This window comes from Alligator mississippiensis, chromosome 4 (assembly GCF_030867095.1).
Source record: "Alligator mississippiensis isolate rAllMis1 chromosome 4, rAllMis1, whole genome shotgun sequence".
Lineage (NCBI taxonomy): Eukaryota > Metazoa > Chordata > Crocodylia > Alligatoridae > Alligator > Alligator mississippiensis.
Window position 1 is genome coordinate 86819712 of NC_081827.1, and position 20845 is coordinate 86840556.

At 42.4% G+C, this 20845-nt stretch overlaps 1 long non-coding RNA gene across 1 annotated transcript in view; it reads left to right on the forward strand.

The window, feature by feature from the left end:
* Positions 1-250: 250 nt before the first annotated feature.
* LOC109281521 (uncharacterized) overlaps positions 251-20845 on the forward strand; it is a 79653-nt gene continuing 59058 nt past the window's right edge. Inside the window, exons 1-2 of the long non-coding RNA XR_002088186.2 lie at positions 251-326; positions 11895-11966. This is a non-coding gene — a long non-coding RNA (uncharacterized LOC109281521). The remainder of the gene's footprint in view (positions 327-11894; positions 11967-20845) is intronic.

Consider the following 20845-nt stretch of genomic DNA (forward strand, 5'->3'; position numbering starts at 1 on the left):
ATATGGCCCATTTCACACACCCCTAATCTGTACCCACTCAAAAGCAGCAGCTGTACCTACAGGGGTGCCAGATGGGTTTTGTTCCCCAGCAGGTTTTACCAGTCCCTCTTAGGATGACTTCTTCCCATCTCAGCTGCCCTTGTGGTACCTTTCAGCCTTGTGGTATGTGAGCAGAGGCTTTTCTGGGTCTGCACCATTGGGTTTGCCCACCATGGCTTCCATGCCAATACCTGCTCTTTCTCCTACAGGTACTTAGTCACCCACAGTGTCTCCTCTTCTGGAGGGACCTCTGGCCTCTGAAAGGACTCCCTGCTGTGCTGCTGCAGGTAAGTGTGCTGCCTGCCTCTGCGGGAAGGTTCCTACAGAAACTGGAGCTCCTGCAGCCTGTCCTGGCAACCTGCCCTTGTGGGAGCATGTTGATCCCACTCCAGCTGCAGGGAGGATTTTAGGTCACACTCATAACACACCCTTTGTCTCCCTCCCTTGTGCTACCACTGAGGAGTTCTTTTTGTCCCAGGAGTCCTCCCAGGCCAGACCACTCTGCAGGCCCTCTTCTGGTCGTGTGGTGCCAGCCAAATCCCCAGCAGACTGGCCACCTGGATGCTGGCACTGCAGTGAGTGTGCCATGTGCCTGTCACAGTCAAGAAATATGACCTACCATTTTTGCCAGATTTTGTGTAATGCCTCAGAAAAGTGAGACTACTTTTTAAAAAAACAAAATTAATTCTTATTAGCTGTGGGCCTTCCTTGCAGTTGCTCTTGGGAAAATGAATTCTAACATAATAGAGCATGAATGTTATTTGTTACTTGCCAACACAGTCATATTTATAAAACAATTTAAAAGTACATGTGAACTATAGCACATGTATAAGGATTTTGCAGCATTGACTACGCAATCCCTCTGGGTTTGCTATACCAGCAGTACCTATTGTGTGGGCACTTGTCATTAAAGTTATCTCTATGACTAATTATGAAACAAGAAAGTGTCTAAACTTATCATATCCTTTTGCTATAATAAATGGATAATCGGTAATAAATGAAAATATTGATAATCACAATATATGTTATATTGTTCTTCTGTGGAGAATACACTATACACCAGTGATGCACAGTCCTGATCTCCTAGAATCTTCAGTCCATGAAAGGGAAATAGCAAAAGCAGCTGCTCCTGGACACCTTCACTTTGGTTTCAGGTCTTATTTCTCTATAAACAACAAAGAGTGAACATATAAACTTCCTAATGTGGTCATTGTCTGGCAGAAAGCTGCTCCTGTTGTCACACAGGCTTCTGGCAGAACTGAGCATATCGTGGACTCTCCTGTTGGACTCCCAGAAGCTGGTTGTTAAAGTAAACATAGATACTGATATTCAACCCCAAGGAAAATCCACCAATATTGCCTTTGGACATCTCCAAAATCATGTCTTTGATTATAACATCAGGACCCAAACCAAACTTCTCATCTACCAGGTTGCTGTCATCCCTAGTCTGTTGTGTGGGTGTGAGATTTGGATGACAGTGAACATTCCATATAATTTGGAAATTCAGAAAATATTCCATATAATTTGGAAAGACAGAAGAATGAATGCCAGCATTCTGGCTCAAGCAAACTCCACCAGTATTGAAGCTATAGCTATGTTTATATGGCACCAGCTCTGTTGGATAGGGCATGTCATAACAAGCCCTGACAACTCCCAAAACAGGTTCTATACTCCCAACTCACCAGTGGTCACCACTTTAGATTTTAATCACAAACCCCACCATTATAATACAGAATAATACAGAAATTATTATTACAAATCCCACCATTAGACCAGCTGGCCTTGATCTTCCAAGACATCTTTGGTCTTCTCTAAACCAAATCTGGACAGGACATAGCAGATTTAGATTTCTGTTACGTCAATGGGGCTGGACTAGCTCACCAAACTGTGACTGTGATGCATTTTTTCAAACTTTGAGTCATATCATGTCTGAATGCCTTCTTTGTGCATTTAGTGGAACGCTATTGGATCTGCACATTACTACACCTGAGGCAATCAGCTGACTGAAAAATTTGGACATAAAATTGTGAACGTATTTCTCCTCACTCTGTGATCACTGTATCATCATACACTAAATAAAAACCACTCTAGAGGTAGGAAAAAGAAGAGATTTGAGAAAGCCAGTCTGAAGAAATGCAATATTAACATCAGTATCTGGGAGACTCAAGCATTGAATTGTTCCCAATGGCACCATGATCTATGACAAGGCATCAACCATTTCAAGCAAGCTTTCCACCCTGTGAAGGCAAATAAATGAAAGAGACAAAGAGAATGAACTGTGACCCAACATCAGCAGGATTTACTCCTTCCTCCTGGAACTATTTTCCATGTCTGCAGTAGACCTTGCAGATCAGCCTCCTCAGTCATCTGTGGACTCACTGATGACTAGCTTATTTACTGGAGTGCTGTCATTCTTATTGAGGTACTACCAATGCCACAGATGCTAGAATATTTCCCCAGCTGGGCATGTATAGTATACCTAATGTGGCTGCCAGCAATTGGGACTTCCCCACTGAGCATGTTCAAAAGCATCTCATTGACCTCCCTAAAATGGATGCACTATCTGCTCATCGTTTCACTTGGCATGCTTAGGTTGCATTTTGAAAAGTTCCCTACTGAAGTACAAGGGGTTGGAGGGTAGGGAGCAGCACGTCATGTTAACAAACATTTTGTTTTCCTTAAGAAACCTCTTTGAAGGCCAGTGTCGCAGAGCACTTAGGTGCCCTGCTCCTTTAGAGAGCTGAAACTGCTAGGGATAGAGTCCTAGCAGTGAGTGGGAAGCCCCAGCTGCTGATTACCAGGGCAGCCAGAATGAGCTAGTTGGCCCACACCTGCCAGTGGTCAGCTGACCAGAAGGGGCAGGGCCTGGCTCATATATAAACCTCAGGGCTGAGGCCAGGAGGGTAGTTCCCTGCTAGCAGCCAGAGGGGAAGGAGCCTCCAGGGAGGAAGTGCCAAGTGACACTGCAACTGCCTGGTATGCTGTACCTAGGGCTAAGGGGGTTCCACAAACTCCACAGGTACCCTTGCCTACTAGACACTTAGTGCCAGGGATGAAATCAGATCCTTTTAAAGAGTCAGAGCACACCTGGATCTTTAACATTATGTTATAGCCCAGGGGCTTATGGTTTTGTTTGCTGTTTATAACACCAGTGGTTTGGGCATGGCATTTGGGGTGCACAGACCCCGGCATCAGAGAGGGCACGGCATTTGGGGTGCACTAGCGCCAGCGAGGGTGCAACACTAGGGGCTGCGGAGAGCACAGGAGCCAGTGAGGTGCAGAGACAGGGCTGCAGAGAGCCCAGAGAGGACAAGGGGGCCAATTCATACCAAGGCCCAGACCGAACAATGTCAATGCCATCTTCAAGGCTTGGGGCATGGTAAAGGGGCGGTTGGAGCCATGCATATAGCCCATAAGGCTGCGGTGTCCTGTGACATCTACTTTGAAGTGGGACCCACAAGGGGTCTGGGAACCCACGGGGTTCAGAGAGTCCATCAAACCATGTCCAAGAGGACTTAAAGGCAGCCTCCCTATACTATAAATCCATCAAGACGTGGCAGACGAGAACTGAGGCTGCCCAGTGGGCCAAATTGACACAATCGAGGGGCCTTAGGGGTAATGCAGCCATCCTTAGGGACTCCGTCCCGTGACAGCCAGCATCCTATGAACAGAGAGATATGAATGACTGTTGCTGAAATCTGCCAAATGTTATAGCTTCATTTTCCTGTTCAGGAAGGAAGTAAAAATTAAGACATTACAGAGTAAGGTTGTGTAAAATATCACTGGGCGTTTCATTTCAAAGCTGTTTTGACACATTTTGAGCTCAAAATAGTGAAATCAAAACAAAACAAAAGGCTTCAAAACAGCTTTAAAACAAAACGAGGGCACTCAAAACGTTTCAAAATGTTTCAAGTTTTTAAGTCAGGCTTACTTGGCTTCAACACCAGTCCCAGGTGCAATCAGCAGCCTCCTGTCATCCGGCATGCAGATCTGGAGGTCTGCACCCCCAGGAGGGCTGCGAGGCTGTGCCAGACTCCTTGTGGGGTACAAGCCCCTAGATCTGCATGCCGAATGAGGAGGCTGCCACAACCGCCTGGGACCAGTGGCAGCAGCAATCTTCTCTGGTGCTGGGCATAGCCTGCACCCAGTGCCAGTCCCAGGTGGTAGAGGCAGCCTCTCTCATGTGGGGTGCAGATCTGGGGCTGTGCTTGACTCCTCCCAGGGCTGGGTGCCCCCAGATCTGCACGCTGGATGAGAGGATGCCAGAGCCTGCCCCCACCAGCATGGCACAGCGAAGCGCCACCTCAGACACGGCACCGCTTGTGCATCTTGCACATGCCTGGCCTCAGGGCCATGTGCCTTCAGTCAGCACCAGGCTGCTTGAGCTGTCACCTGGGGCCTGGCACTGCTTGCAGGGACCACACATGTCACTGGGCCAGGTCCTGCCTCCATGGGCCCCACGTGCCATCAGGCAGGCTGGTTCCATGGAGGCAGGACCCAACAGCTACTGTTGCTGTGGGGCAGGGGGAGGGCTGTGGGCAATGTTCCCTCTAAGGTGCACGTGTCCACGGCCGTGCACAGCTAAAAATGTGGCCACGCACAGCCTTTTCAAGGCTGTGCACCAGGAGAGGCTGGGGCGGGAGCCTGGCATGGGCTTCCTGGTGCCAGAGAAGTGCTCCGCTCCCCTGCATCAGGGCCAGGGAGTGGAGCACTTCCCCAAAGCCTGTGCCAGCCCCCCGCCCCAGCCTCCATCCCTGCCTTGCCTCACCTCAGGGAGGAGCCGCTGCCTGCCCCAGTGAGGCTCCGCCGGCTCTGGGACACTGCTCCCTGACTCTGGCCCCTGGCCCCAGCCTCCAGCCTCCAGCCCCCAGCTCCCAGCATCCAGGCCCAGTCCCCAGCTCCAGCCTCCAGCCCCTGGCCTCCAGTCCCCAGCCCCCTTCGGTAAGTGTCTCACACCGGACCAAGGCAACGCGCTCATGGAATGCTGCTCTTTAGAGGGAACATTGGCTGTGGGCCCTGTGGGGAACCCATGCCCCCTGACTAGCCCCTCCCACCCTCACACAATGCCCCCCACACCCACAGTCCCCACTCACATTCACAGTCTACCCCCCCAAACCCACAATCCACCCCACTCCTAGTCCCTACTTACTGGAGACAGCACCTGGGTCAAGCCACAGCCTTGCACCACTCCTGCTTGCTCTCCCACATGCAAATGCAGTGTGCTAGGGGCAGCAGGGGCACCATAGAGAGACTCTGGCCAGATGCCAGAGCATCTCTGGAGATCTGAGCCCCAGCTTGCCTCAGGGCATGCTAGGGAACCATGCCTTGTGCTGCTTTTTTCTGGGGGTGGGGGGGCAGTTTGATACCTGGAAATTGTATCAAATTTGCAGGTATCACATTTAGAGCCCATGAGGCGCACACGCAGCATGGGGAACATTTTTTTTCATTCTCCGCGTGCCTCTTGCAATGTATCAAACTGTTTGAGATGCCGAAAGAGGCATGTGCATGGTCATCTGGATGTGCCCAGGTAGGCTTTCCATGTGTCTTACAAATGGAAGGATTGAGTAGAATAAAAAGCTAATAAAAGAATCAAAAAGGCACCAAGACATTTTTTTTAAAGTTATTTTTTAAATTTCCTCCATTTCCAGGCAATGACTTACTTTCTGATAATGTAATAAGAAAATTATGATGCTAAGGAATGTTTCCCATGCAGATAATTTGCAACACTAGAATAGGCACAATAGGAACTGTATCCATTGAGGCTTGGCTGTCTGGATGTTTTCCATTCAAAACTTTGTTCTATTTCATCCCTTTTAGTTGACAAAATTTTTGCGTTGGTTGATTGTTACTGAATTACCTCCACAGAATTGCCTTTTTACAGTAGTCAGGAACAGGTAATGTTTTTAGATATTCCCTAGAACAACGTTGAATTATGCAGCTATAAGAACCTTTCTTGTTCCGAGTGTTTCTGAAATAAACTGGAAGAATGACATAATGGATATCATCATTATCTCTCTCGTCCATGTTGCTTTCAAATGGGGGAATGATATTGTGTACAAATATTCAGTGAAGCTCCTTTTCCAGTGAGGAAAAAATACACAGCCATTATAAAACACTTGTCAGTCAAGAACAATGTGTGTCCTGCACTTTATAAGATAGCGCCCAAGTCAATTAATGTTTGGGACCTCATTGAGGTTTTGTACCTGTAAGATTCAGGAAATGCTTCCCAAATATATGTAGGTCTAGTAAGGCTCTTCATTATGGTGCTACTTGTTTGTACGCCCAAAGTCAGGAAAAAGCATTTATAAATTGTTGCCAATTATAATAGTGAAAACAACTGAGTTGAGGAAGCAGCTGTTAGTGCATTGTGCCTAAAGAAACCAGAGGTTGCTCTGCACTTAGGGTGGAGTGGTTGAATACAGGAAGCAGAACAGATAGGGTTAGGTTTTAGCATGCAGCAGCTTCTCATTTCTGCACTATATAATACTTAAATAAAAATAAGATAATTTTTTTTTTAAAAAAGAAGAAGAGGGTGAGATCATAGCTCTGCTTAATAGTCTCAGCCAATAGGCATTTTGCCATTGACTTCAACAAGGCCAGGATTTCATCCAAGCTCTTTGGGCACTTATACACATACATTTATCTGCTCTGATGTGTCAGAGATCCGATGCGTCAGAACAGACTTGGTTAATCGAGTCTTGATTAAGTGAGAGAATGGTGAACTAAAATACCTTTGTGTTTTCATACAAAAGCATGCTGCTGCCATTTTCTGTGCCGATGCTCATTTTGCCATTTATTCAAATGTGTGCACCACAGCACCAAGGGCTTTTAAAAGCACCTGGCGCTGCAGCACAAGTATGTGTACAAATGCCCTTTAAGCCTCACTGAAAACAAGGAGACAAAAAGCACAATTTTAGAACCTGTAAAAGACCCTGTATTTTTGAGCTGCATTACTTAAAGTCTGGACATTTTAGCTTATAATGGCCTTGCTTAGTATACACATTAAACGTAAAACAAATATCCAAAAGGTGGGGTGTTTTGGGGTTTTTTTGGTTTTTGTTTTTACAGACCAAATTATATCATTTACTAAAATCATACATGTAATTTAAATGACTAATTCCAAAATACTGATTCATTTTGTTTTACTATGTATTTTTATTTTACCTGTGCCACAAACCAAGGTCTACTTTGAATACTAGGATCAAGCTAATACTGGAATATATGCATGTGTATTAATCCTTTCTCAAAAAAAAAACTTGCCTGGAACTTGGATTTAAAACAACAAATAAAACAAACTTCTGCAACTCACATGGATCTTAAATTGCCTTTTCATTTGTGACAGCCATAAACATTTATGATGTTTGGTTTTTATTCCAGTAATTTTATACTGTTACTTTGTGTTCTTCAGTGATGTCTATTTATATATTGAAAACTCATAATGACTTTCCATGAAGCCACTGGCCAAGAGTCTGAGCCTGCAAACATTAATACATATGAATTGGTTTGAATGTTAATGTAAGTAAACCTATTTAAAGGTATATGTATTTATTAGTACTAGGATTAGGCTCTTAATATTTTGATGTATCCCTTTAAATATTTTGAAGATAGAAAAAGTTAACATTCCCATTGTAATAAAATACTTCAACCACTAAATAAAGGAAACTGTAGTAAAAATAGGAATATTTCCTGGATCATCAAGTTTAAAATGAATACAAACAAGAACAAATTCAGTTTCGGGGACGTTTTAGATTAGAGAGGTCAGCCAGAGAAAGTCTCAAATAAGACAAAGGTCTGGGGCATATGTGAGACAAATATCTATTTCTGCACCCTTCCTCCCCATTTTTAACCCATTATTGATAATAAATCTACAGAACTCAATATGTTTTCCTGCTCTTAAGGGAAATAACCATGGAATTAATTTAAGACTAAAATTACTATAAATTAAAAAGCAATTTACATTGTCAAGGTCATTGCTATCTTGAAATAGATAGACTGGACATTCATACTTCACTATTATTATTAGAATAGCAGTGTTCCACAAGAGAGACTAGTCCAGTTTTAAGCATATAACTGTCTGAAATTACCCCAGTGCTGCAAAAATGAGTAGAAGACTGACAAAATTCAGAAATAAAAGAATACACTAGTGGGAAATCACACAGAAAGAAAATGCAGGCCTCTTTAAAAAGGGAACAATCATCTGAGATAATAATTTATATAAAAATCCTTTGAGTACATACTAATCCATATAATTAATCCCCCTTCTCATGATGCCTAACCAGTTTCTATCTGTATAACAAGTTTTGCTAAAACCTTTAAAAAAAACCACATTTGCCAATGCCATCACTAGAAATATATTGCACTTTCATTGGAATCTATTCAAGGACTTTTTATAAAATCTTTAAAATTTTACAGTGTAATAATTCTATACCTAAACCTTTTTATAGTTGGGAAGATGACTTCCACAAGTACATTGTTCCTGAATACCTAAGGAAATGTTGGTAGATTCAGAAGTCTGATTCAAAGCCTATTAATATAAATGTGAGTCTTTTGGGGGGGGGGGGTTCCCCTCTTCCTTGATTTGAATAGAGTTTAGATCATGATCTAGTACGTATTTTCCCCCTCAATTTTACCTTTATAAAATTCCTTCTTGAAATATTTACTGGCTTAATAATGCAGTAAACCTATAGAAGGAGTTCAGTTTAGGTGGCGTAACCTTCTTGATTATAAAGAAGTGCATTCTTCATTAAAATGAAGTCATGTGCATGTTCTGTCCAGTGATGTGCAATGTCATTTAAGACATTCCATCATTCCCTGCTTGAGCACTCATCTCTAATCTGATGAGGTGCCCGGGGAAGGGACAATGATAGCCAAGGCATTAAAATGTAATCAAGATATGCAAATTTATATCTAAATGTGATTTGCTTGGAAAGAGAAATTAATCTGGGCATGGTCAAATAAAACCGTGTGTAATATGGACAATTAATCACCAAATTAGCAGCTGTAGTCCCATGAGAAGGCTATGCAAATAGAAAAAAGCCCCCATCTACAGACACAATTAGACCACTTAATACCAAACTCTAAACAAAACATAGCCCTTGGGACCATCATAAAACAAGCATTCAAGGCAACCTTAGTGGGTCATTCTCCAAATTCTGTAGAAAAATGTTTGCATAGTATCTTCCTTTCTTAAATTCCTTAAAACTGATTTAATTTGTCCAAAAAAAGTATGTATTTACCTGCAATTTACTGAGCAATAAGGCCTTGAAATTGCCACTAATCCTGCCTCACCATAAGACCAAAACATGCTTTCACATACTCACTATATCAATGATCTGTATTAGAAGTGAGAAGAACTTTTCCAACTATTTGGGTTGGTCTAATTAAATAAAAGATATTGGATTTACCCAAAGAACCTTGTCTGCTTATGTCCTTAGACCAACGCAGCTACAACCTATGCCCCTGTATTAGAAGTTGAGTTTAAGGAGCTAATTCTCAGTCCCTAGTGCCCAGCCGATATAAGAGGTGGGCAGGGTTGTAGAGGAAGGAATTGCATAATACAGTCATAACTTGTAAGGACACAACTGCAAGCTGAAGTGTTTGGAGTGTATGGTCCACTGCAAGCAACTAGGATTTTTCTGTTAATTCGGGTTTTTTTCTTTGACAAATGAGGGTTTTGCAACATTGACTTCAAAATGTCTTTTTTTCCCATGAAGAACAGGAAAATCTGATTATGCCTTTTAGTTTTGGATTTGTTCACCATTCATATGTGCCTGCCTGAGCCACAAGTGTGTCCCATGGTATTGTGGCAATGGTGCCTCATTCCCTCTGTGTTTCTAAGGGGCCAAGCTCCAAGGCTGCAATATCTTTTCCTTGATCCAGCTAGGTTCTCTTTTGTGACTGAGCCACCACAGTGCATTGTGGGAATCACATTCTTGCAATATATAATAGAAGGAGTTCTGACCCATTGGTAGGAATGAGGAGGTGTGAGACACTGCAGTAGTTTAGATGTGTAGATTAACCTCTCAAAATGAAATGCTGTGCAAAATAAAAATGTTCAGAAATTTTTTCTTGTATGAAATATGTTAGTATTTGGATGCAGGGATTTGTTTTGTTTTGTTTTTTGGTCTCTCATTTTGCTAAAAATATATGTTGAATTATCAGAATTCCTACAAGTCCATATTTTAAGCAGGTCTGCCATTCACTTCATGGGAAACGCTTGGTCAGGAATAATCTTTGAGGAGGTGTAGGCAGGAGCTTAAGGTGACAGAGGCAGAATTTCTCACTTTGAATCTGAGGCCCTACCCAAGTACATAAAAACCTATCTTTGAATACAAACCACTGTAAGAAATGTTGTTCAAAGTGCATCTTTCCTGTGTTCTCACAGTGCGTGCAAGTTGGGTTGCTGACATAAATGAAAGCTAGTGGAGCTCACTGTGAATTTATAAACCCTCATCTTGGCTTTCTGATTCTGTTGATCACAATCTGCATTTTTGCAGAAGTTCCTCTGTATTTTTTAAATAAATCTGTATTACTTCTGTTTCACTGGATGACTTGACTCTCTTTATGCCATGTACCCTTTTGATGGTATTAGTATCTTTACAAAACCTGTAAAGCACTTTAAGAATGTTATTTTCTGAGTAACAGAATCTGTGTGTTCCCCACCATTGCCTCTTGCAAAATATATACATTGTCCTGCCAAGTACAGTAGATTTATACTATATCAAGGACACAATAAAATATGTACCTTTTACAGATTTGAAGGAAAACTCATTTCTCTGAGACAGGTGGCAAGCCAGATCCCACATTCATTTAATTCAAAGCTTTAGACCTGGGAAAATTTGCAAAATTTACAGAACTTGCCTTAAGGGCTTTGAGAGATTGTAGTCTTCTCTTTCTTTTTTTTCTTAAAGTAACTTGACATCCAAGGCCAAAGTCTGCTATCCTGACTCCTACTGCATAGAAGATCACTTCATAGTAGTCCAACTAAAATCAAGAAATCTTTTTGCATTGACATATTTTCTGTAATGTTGGCCCTTAAAGTATCCTACAATGGAAATTCAAAGCACCTCTTGAAACTCAAAGTCCTAACTAGGCTGACTGAAAGTAGATCACTGACAATGAAATAAGAAGGTTCTCAATTTAAGAGGCATTTCCTCACCTATGTCAAGATGAGATCCCCATTTGGGAAACTAATCTTATGATCTTCATAGGCACGTTGAGCTATGAAATCAGCACTCCAAATCGATGACTGAAATGGAGAATATCCAGAACTTCTGGGCAACCATTATTAAACTGGACACGGTATCTGACAAGCCCCACTTTATTTAATCAAGCAATACCCTGTCCTTGTATTAATGTATCAAAAGTTTCTAGCAATGGAAGAGAGGTACATTATGGATTGACGGACCAAAATCTCTTCTAATTTTTTGAGGTTTACATCAGTTGTAAACCCACGTTAGTAACTGAGCAGATCTTGCCCATGGAGAGAAATTGATATATTAGTTCTGAAAAGACCAGCAGTAGACCGAACTGTAATTATTACCTTTTATATAACTGTTTGTTATGACTTAGAAAAATGTAATTCTATGAAATAAGAAACCTGCGATAAAAACACCAGGGAAAGGATCCTATATGGAGCTGACAATAAATTAACTAGTAAGACAATGATATTGACAACATTTTGTTTGATTATTATTATGAAGATAATGTCATCCAGAACATCTGAACGGCATGTTGAGGGAAGCCGACTCCCTCCAGGGAAACATTTTAATTAAGATAAAATTGTCAGATTACTCTGAAATTCTCTGACTGGCAGTCTTTGCTACATTACTATTGGGTTTTTTTTTTCCTTACAGGAGATAACAGTAAAAATAAAGTAATTAACCTCTTCTGTGAAGAACCACAACCAACTTGCCAAGAGCACACAGGTAGAAGTCAGATTTTTAATTTATTTTTATGTGGCATAAATGTCAACAAGGATGAGAACATGGAAAGATGAATGCTTTTTCCAAACTGTCTTTATTTAGCAGACCCCTTATCTGATTACTAATGCACACTGAGCATTTTTATCCTTTCAGTGCTCCTGTTTTACAATAAGAAAGCATCAATGCTGATAAGAAAAGATTGGACCTGATGTCATATTTGGAAACTAATTTAGTGGGAAATTGCACAGTGACAAAGTGCTGATGATTTATTTTTAATGGCAGATGCCTCATTAGTTATGATTTATTTAGATGACCTTCCTGACTGAATTTCCCTCCTCTCCTTACCCAGAGAGAGCAGAAGCGAACAGTTCTGATCTGAGGCCCAATCTTTGTACCCTTTACTTGCATTAGTAAATCTGTTAGCTTCAGTGACACTACTCATGTGAGTAAAGTGTAACAGGATTAAACCTGTGGATCATTATTACTGATACTTTTACATAAGCAATTTAATCTGTGATACTTGCCAAGTATCCTGAAGTGGAAGAGGAAATGTCATTTTCTTTAATTCATTTTTTAAGTTGATTTACTTGCATTTTCAGATCTGTTGCAAAAATGACCTTTTGTTTAGTTTGAAATGCAATGAGTGAGTGGTTGTATAAATGTTGAAAGACTTAAACAAATAGCTGACAGGATATAATGTGAGGCTATAAGACAGTAGCAGTCCTCATTCCAGGACCTGGATTAGCAGAGTACCCAGGAAGTAGAATCACAAAAATGTTTTGTTTTTCTTATTCACATCCCTACACCTTGCTGAAAAATTTCAGTGCAAAGAACTGCAATTATTATTACTAACAAACTAGCTATTTCTAATGCCAAAGCAGTTCTGATCTTTAAAATCCACCAACCCTGCCTTCCCTGGATATCTGTGAACAGTCCCATCTAGTGCTTTATCCTGTTGAGTGAGTTAATTGGCTATAGCAGGGGTTGTCAACCGGGGGTATGTGTACCCCTGGAGATACTTGATATAGCCCCAGGAGGTACTCATGGTGGTGTGGGGTAGCGGTGCATGGTGGCAGCACGGAGTGGTGAATGAAGGTGGTGGCTACCACATGTGAGCTCCCCGCCCCCCCCGCCGCCACCATTCACCACCCTGTGCTGCCTCCACACAGCACTTCCCTGCGCCACTGGCTTTATGTCTGGCCGGCTAGCAGTGCCCCTCCCTCCCCCCCCCCGGTCTCTGAAAGGGGGTACACTCCAGAAGGGGTACCCACCAGAAGGGGTACACTCCTTTAATAAGGTTGAAAACCTCTGGGATGTAGTTCACCAAAATCTCCTGGGTCAAGAAAGAACCAATGTCAATAGAAGGTTAGTTTTAGGAACTCAAGTAAGTCCTGATCCTTCCTCATTCCACACACAGACCTCCCACTGGTTTCAAGGAGGGTTCTGAGGACAGGATGCTTATACTATCAGGCTGAATTTCTTCAGTTTCTTGTTTATCATTTGATAATCTAAATACATTTACAGGCTCCTTTGATCAATAGTGGTTTAAAGTGAGTTCAGTGAAAGCAAGACCAGTTCCTCTGGTGACTGCAGTAACAGACAGTTTTTTGAGACTAAATATAAAGTTATTGGGCAATGTCCTAGCCCTCAATCTACTCCATCTGTACTGAACAACTCATTTTTGTCAGTGTTTGGAGGATCATGTACTTCATCTTACAATACAAACATCTAAAGAGGCAGAATGATTAAAATCCAGTCATTGTAAACTAAAGTCAAAACAGGACTTTTGACATTGCAGTCTTGAGCACTGCAGTGCCAAACACCCAGGCATCTGGGCCCTGATTTATTGGGTCTTTTAGTTGCTGCTTCATTGCTCAGTTTTTTTGTACCTAAAAACAAGACATGTGCTCACATAGATGAATACTGAAGAAGAGCCGGGTGTCCCAGGGATCTGTATTTTGAATGGAGATGCTCAAGATCATTTTAGACAGTATTCAAAGCTTCTAGCACAGATTGTCCAGGCGAGAGAGACACACAGCCCAACCAATAGGAAGTTCAGAAAAGGGTGTTGTCTGGTCTGGGAACTCCACCCTTTTCTGGGGCAAGGCAGCATGCATGTAGGCACCTGCAAGCTAGATTTGTGTGTTGCTCATAGAGTGGAATTCAGTGGCCTAAACTGCTGCATAAGGAGTAGGGGTGTGTGAAATAGGCCCTGTTTGATTTGGATTTGAGTTCAGCCTGAATCAGGGATAGTGATTCGATGTGTTGATTTGGATCACTGTCCGTAATTTGATTTGGCTGAATATGAATCTGAAGATTTGATGCTGATTTGGAGAACCAGCGTTCGGACATAGACACAACTTTAAATGTTTTTTCTACATACCTCAAAGTACCAGGCATGGCTCATGAATGCTGTGATACTGGGACAGATGGAGCATCCCACAGAAGCACAGGGGGGCTCCTGTCATGCTCAGTGGTGAACCCAGAAGTGAACCAGAAGTACTTCTGGTCCACTTCTGGGTCCACTGGGGAGCATGATGGGGACCCCCCCCATACCCTCCCAGCTCAGCAATCAGCTGCGGGGGGACCCCAAGTGCCCCCCCAGACCCAGGACACACCAGGCACCAAGCCCCACAGCACACTCTCCGGCAGACCCGGAAGTGGACAGGAAGTGCTTCTGGTCCACTTCTGGGTCTGCTGCCAAGCATGCTGGGGACCACCCCCTCCCCTGTGGGACTCCTGTGGGACACTCCAACTGCCCTGAATCACAGCATTCACAAGCCACCTGGTACCTCGTGGTATGTAGAAAAAACATTTAAAGCTGTGTCTATATCCGAATCACCAAATCTTTCCAAATCGATTCAGAGGGTTCTGATTCAATTCAGAGAGATTAAAGGTTCTCCTGATTCAATTCAGATTTGGAGATTTGGCCACTGAATTGGGCCAAATCTCTGCCAAATTGAATCAGTGACCAACGCTTCGCACAATCCTAATAAGCAAGGCTGCATCAGATTGTTTGTTATTGAACTGGGCATAAGTTTACTCTTCCCATTACATTTTTTCTGAATTGTTTACACGTCACCATCCTTTTAAAAATGAGGCTGACCCTCAGCCCTGAGTGCTCTCCTTTCTTTTGTGCTGAGAATAATTGAAAATGTTTTTCTTGGTACCTATGTTCTACATTTTACTCGTTCACCAGGATTACCATATATTTTGCCTTGGAAATCATACTAGGCACCTTTTTAAGATAATCTTTCATCCTAACAATATAGGAGGGGAGGAAGAATAATGGCTCTTATGATCTGACAAAAGATTAATTTCCTGTATACATTTTACATATAAAAATAAAACTGTGTAGAGTGCACATAATGCTTATAACTGTGACAAATTTCCATGACATTACTCATATTGACTGCTGTAATTTTCTCAACCCTTCTTTGTTTGAACTTTTATGGGTGAAAAAGCATGCAAGTTGGCTGGTATTTGGGAACCTAGATGTTGATGCTGGAAAACTGATATTCCACACTAGCACTGCCATGGCTCAAGGAGGGGATGACGGTCCCCCATACACAGTGTGAGGTCTGAGTTGTCCTTTTCTCCTCTTCCTGTATTTTCCTCAGATGGTGGAGATTTTAAGACATTTTTAGTGACAAATGTGTGCGTACATATTACTGGGGGGAAAAATACAGTCCATCAGGCATACAGCCTCCCAACACAAGGGCAAGAAAGTACCTTACCTGTTAAAATCTATATTCTGAAAGGTAAAAAAAGAAAAAAAGAAGAATTTGTGCCAAGTTGTTAGTCAAATGTGCTCTTTCATCAGAAGACCTATCAATACCTAAGAAAATATCATAGTTTGGCAAACCCATCTGAACCTGAAAAAAAATCTGTCTATGCTATCCCCAGCAAATTAAAAGCATGGAAACCACCAAGAGACCCACAAGTAAAGGAGAAGGAGCAACATAAAATGCTCAAAACTGTCCTGAGTAAAGGAAGATGTCAAAAGCAAAGGAACCTATGGTCAACATGAGACTGTTTGGACAGGCCAGAAAGATGCTTTTTTGATTGCACCTAAAAAGACTGGCCAGACATGAAGCTTACTCAATCCGATGCTCAGTTAATATATTCCAAAAAGACTTATGCTTATCTTTCTGATTTAGGAATCAGAATGGTGCTGAGCTACTGCACATGCTCATACCAAATGAACTGGTGCATAGCTATGAACTGACCTAGGTGCTAGCTGGCAGAGCTCTACAAAGACACACCTCAGAGACTGGAAGTGCATAATCTTGTATTCACTTCAGGGTGTAAAACACACAAATCCAACTCAAAGGTAGATAAGATTAATAAATACCTTATTGAATCAGACTTTCCTGACTTCTAAAATGGAATCCAGAACCCAGGGTTAGGCACCTAGGTTCTCCATATAATGCATGGGTAAGAGAGCCAAAACAATCTTGGGGCACACCCAGCTCAACTAGCTTAAACAACTCCAGGATTAGATGGCAACTGAGCAGGAGATTTGTAATTTTGAAGTTGGGTACCAGAAGTCTTTTTGATGTGGCAAAGGAAATTATGTGAGGAGATTTCCCTGTGCCAGCATAAAAATTGCCTCCAGAGACTTTCCCCATATTGTTGCCTAAAGGCTGAAAATAGACGACTGGCTGAGTTTGGCAGATTTAAGGAATTAAACTAGAATCTGCAACTACATCCATCTTCTTCTATGTATTGGTACATAGTTTTGTCCATTTGGTGATCAAATTAATGCTGGTTCCTTGTCTAGGACTGAATGAAATGGTAAGATTATTTTCAGCTGTCCTTAAACTTATTTGGAAAATGATTCTTCTTTCTAGGATCTGCTCTGTAACCTTGACCTTTGCCTTTGATGAACTAACTAGGCCTGAAAATTTCTTATTGAAAATTCCTACTGAAAATGGATTTTCAGATAAGAGATGGGACTTTTTCAAGGTGACCAGGATGATTTCTGTCAAATATTTTGTTTACTTAACCTCAGTTTTCTACCTGAATAAAGAAATAACATAAATGGAAAATTTGTTACCATTTCTAGCTCTTTGTGCCTTCCCCACTACAATCCATGAAATATGAGATCAGAAGTTCTGAAAACACAGAATTAGTATTTTTTTTACAAACAGTTTTGACTACATTTACTTGCCAAACCCAAGCTCTGGATTCTGTTTTCCCTAAAACCATTGATGGTAACCGATCTTTCTGTCAGAGCCCAGGGAACCTTCAAAGGTAGGTTAGCAGCTTAAATAGGTTATTCTTTTAAGGTTCCAGATTTCTTAGAAACAACTCCAGCAGCCAAGGAGATTTCACTGGCAGCAAAATCAGTGGTTCCACTGTGCAGGAAGAGGCAAGTGGGAGGATGGGCTTTAATAGTAGTGGACTATTCCTGCATGTTGCTGAGGCAACTTTGTACTGTTTCAGGAGGGAGATAAAAACTAAGAACCCAATAATGGATGTATTAAAGTAACCTAGAGCTATTCTGGCCACTGGGATGTTATAGCCCTCAAAGAGAAGCTTCACATCTCAACAGGCAATTTTCCTATTCTACTTGAAGACAGCTAGTCCCTTTATTCAGGCAGAATGGATAGCTCTTCTCTGCAGCAATGTGTTTGAAGAAGAAAACCAGCTTGTTCAATAAATGCCACTGTATGATATGTTGCATCAGAGAAGAGATCATTGTAACTAGCTCTTGCAGTGTTTCCACTAAAGTGGAATCATAATGATATCTCACCAAGAGGTAGAACCCATGTGGTGGGACATGAATCATCCCATAAAGAGCTTCCCCCACCCCACCTTAGTATCCTGTCTTGAAAACAGCTTACTGGCTGAAAACATACTTCTGCATCTGATACAGAAGTAGATTTGAAGTTCTGAAACCATTGTTTTGAGGTGAAGTCAGGATTTAATCCTATTCCACCTCTCTGCATCAAAGCAGATAATGGGAATAAGGTAAATGTAGGAATTAAATTGAAAAAACAAAACAAAACAAAAAAAAGAGGTATTTGATTGCATGGCTTTTTCCTGAAGAAATCTCTCTCAAAATCAGTACAATGTGAAACCATCCATGCAAAATTTGAAAACCGAATTGGTCTGGAGAGCATGCTGAACATTGTTATATTAACATTGATTTTTATTTTTTTTACTAGAGCTACTTTTTTATAAATGGCAAAAACATTAGCAAACTGCCAAACGCTATTCTCCACTTAATTTCAAGGTTGGAAAGACTTTAGACATAACAGAATTTGGGGAATGCATGGAATATTAGGGGAATAGGAACTGAAGGCTCTGTTGCTCATTTTTATCTCAGAAAACTTGATGGTCCTGTCTAATTTGAATAATTGCAAGCTTCAAAGGGCTGACAAGGTTCACTTACATAAATCATTTGCATTATCTGCTGCATCTGTGATCAATTGAAGCTTTCAAGGCACGCTACTGAAAACCATTTTTACCCCTCACCCGCAGCCTATGTTTCTGATATGAGTGGATCTGTATACAGTGAAAACAGAGAATATTGCAGTGGTAGGAAAGGTGATAGGGACACAATCCAAACCAAAAAAACAAGGAACAAAATATTCTCGCTTAGTAAATTTGAAACCTGTTCTATAAATTACTCTATTATAAAAGCACAACATTTTTGCAATATGTTGTACTCTGCTTATGTAGAGTATATTGATGGATTTTTAGAGTCTCTTCTGTATCTGATTCATCTCCAAGCCTGGCTGTGTGCATATATTTGCTTATCTTACAAATTTATCAGTCAGTTTTTCTTACCCACTCACCTGACAGGCTGATAAAGCTCAATTTTTAAAATGAAAAAAAATAACACAGAGATTTCCCCCACCACCACCCCCTGAGATCCTTAAACATACATACTTCTCTAACCAAAAACCAACCTTAGGTGAGTTTTGCACGGTGTGGAATAATCAAGAACAGGCCAGGGATTTCTTTCACTAAAACTGATTTTCATTCTTTATAGTTAGGGTACATAAAAATGTTCACTGCACCCAGTCTATGAGGACAAAATTTAAAGTAAACTCTGTGACCACAGATTGGGAACAACATGTACCTTCACCAGTGCAGTGTGGGGATCCCACTGTAAGTTACTTGGGGTAGTGGAGAGTTTAGCAGGATCAGGGGGGAGTGGTAGGTCTGTGGGTAGAATTGCCCATCCATGGGTGGAGGGGAAAAAAGTTTGGTTAGGGTTGGGGGGGGGCAAGCCAGATCAGGCTGGTGGGCAGGATTGGTCCAGGGTCTGCCAGTAGATCATGTACGTAGGGCTGGGCTGTGGGTTGGATTGGGTTGGCACAGGAGGTTGTTCCATAGCTGGATTGAAACCTGAGAGTAGAACCAGCCTTAGGGCTGGGCAACATGGGCTACCACCCAGGGCATTGTGATCAAGGGATACACATGCACACGCACACAATACCCCCTGCCCTGGCCAATCCCTGCCCCAGGTAAGAGGAGCAGTGCCCTGCCTGGCCCATGTCCAGTTGCATCTTAGATGGATCTAGGATCAAGCAGGGCAGGTGGCAGCAGCAGTGCCTGCCTGCCTGGCACAGCAGGCTCTTCTGCCCTCCTCCAGACTATGCCCTGTGCCCCTTGCCTGCCTGCAGCAACGCTGCTGACTTTGGGGAGGAGGAGCCTGGGGTGGTTGGTGCCAAAATACAAGTTCACCCAGGGCACCATTTTCCTTAATGCCAGCTCTGCCTGTGAGGCTGATCTGTGGGCTGGATCAAACCAGATCATGGAGTCAGTTCATGGCCAGATTATGTCTGCAGATGGACCCCATGTGTCAGATAAGGCCATGGATTGGGCTTTAGATCCAGTTCTCTGTAAGCCACAGCAATTAATGTTGCCACCACTCCCCTACCACCAAACTTCCAGACCTGTGGGAGCCTCATGGACTGGATGACATGGCTGTATAGGCTTGATTTGGCTGATGAGCTAGAGACTATGCACCACTGCTAAAAACAACGCACACTTAGATATAGCTTATCTCTTTAAGGAACACTTTGTGCATAGTTGAGTATGTAAGAGAATCTAACCACGCCCTTTTATTTCCTTGCTCTTGATGTCTATAGCATAGCAAAGAGAACAGCTTCCCTGGGGCAGCTGTTGCTATTCCTGCACATATGCACTGGGAATAAGGGGTTGAGGCTGGGGAGTGAGGGAATAAAGGGAGGTAACCACACTACAAACCATGGAAGAGTCAAGGACCAGACAATTATACTTCCCTTCTCACTCCAGCTTTCCAAGCCTACAATCCTTCTTACAGTGCAATATGGGTAGTTCCAAAATGTCTAAAATAGGTTGTTTTTTTTAAAAACATGGCTTTCACAAAGGCTAGGATTAGACATTCAAAAACCCTGAGCCTGAATTGATTCAATCTTTGCAGGCTAGGCTAACCTGCATAGATTGAACTGATTTGCAAGTGGACAGGCATTCACTAAAGATTCAGAATATGCAGGCACATGCCTGCAGTGGCTCAGGCCAGGGTGTGCTAAAGCACAGCTCTCTGGCACATAGCCAGCATGGGCACTAAAGTGAGTCTTCCCTTCCCTTCCAGAGTGCTGAGCTGAGGTAGGGAGGGGGGCATGGCCAGGCCCCCGACAGGATGCCATGATTAGGGAGGGGTTTAAACCCCCACCCTGGCCTGCACAGTCCCCATCTGGGGTGTGCTTGAAGGCAGAGAGGGAAGCAGCAATTACCAGGCTTTTCCCCCCACTCGCAGCTCAAGGGGCAGGGAGTGTTGCCAGACCCTGGCTAGCATTCTGAGGCAAATAGGGAAAAGGGAGGAGCTGCTTGAGTGGACTACATGCATCTATATTACCCTGTTAGCTAGTGCTTCATATTTT